The sequence below is a fragment of the Papaver somniferum genome, unplaced genomic scaffold, assembly GCF_003573695.1.
Source record: "Papaver somniferum cultivar HN1 unplaced genomic scaffold, ASM357369v1 unplaced-scaffold_17222, whole genome shotgun sequence".
NCBI classification, from domain to species: domain Eukaryota; kingdom Viridiplantae; phylum Streptophyta; class Magnoliopsida; order Ranunculales; family Papaveraceae; genus Papaver; species Papaver somniferum.
The window spans coordinates 1-660 of record NW_020626845.1 but is presented as its reverse complement, the minus strand read 5'-3'; the positions used below and the strand labels follow the sequence as shown (position 1 = coordinate 660).

General features: G+C 38.6%; 1 pseudogene; it reads right to left on the bottom strand.

The window, feature by feature from the left end:
- Positions 1–460: 460 nt before the first annotated feature.
- On the bottom strand, positions 461–560 carry LOC113337691 (annotated as a pseudogene).
- Between the last annotated feature and the right edge of the window lie 100 nt (positions 561–660).

Below are 660 nucleotides of genomic sequence, written 5' to 3'. Positions count from 1 at the left end.
GATTACCTTAATCTAGAAAGTCCGGCTTTTGAAGAGTCTGTTTTTGAACGTTCTTTGACTGAGGAGAGAATCCCTGTTGCTCCGATAGCGCCAGAAATGGCAACTTTGAAAGCTTTGTTGAATCCAACTAGGACTACCCGTCCTTCGTGTATTAAGTTAGCTAAAACGAAGGCACCCTATGAACTGAAACCTTGGACCTTACAGATGCTCCCAATATTTTTAGGGAAAGAAAATGAAAAACCTTATTACCATGTTAGGGATTTTGAGGAAATTTGTAGTACCCTAAGAATTAGAGGCTTAGATGATGATGCTTTAAAACTTAGGTTATTCCCATTTTCCCTGAAAGATAAGGCCAAATCGTGGCTGTATAGTTTGGACTCCGAGTCGATTGAGACATATGAACAACTTACATCTGCCTTTTTCAATAAGTTTTTCCCTAGGCACAAAACATCGTCTATTAGGACGCAAATATGCACATTTTCACAACAAGAGGGAGAATCTTTATATAGGTATTTGGAAAGGTTCAATGATTTATTATCCCAGTGTCCTCATCATGGTTTAGAAAAGGTTAGGCTAGTTCAGATCCTTTATGAGGGTTTAGATTATTCCACAATGACCATGGTTGAGTCCCTATGCACTGGTGGATTTGAAAACCAAACT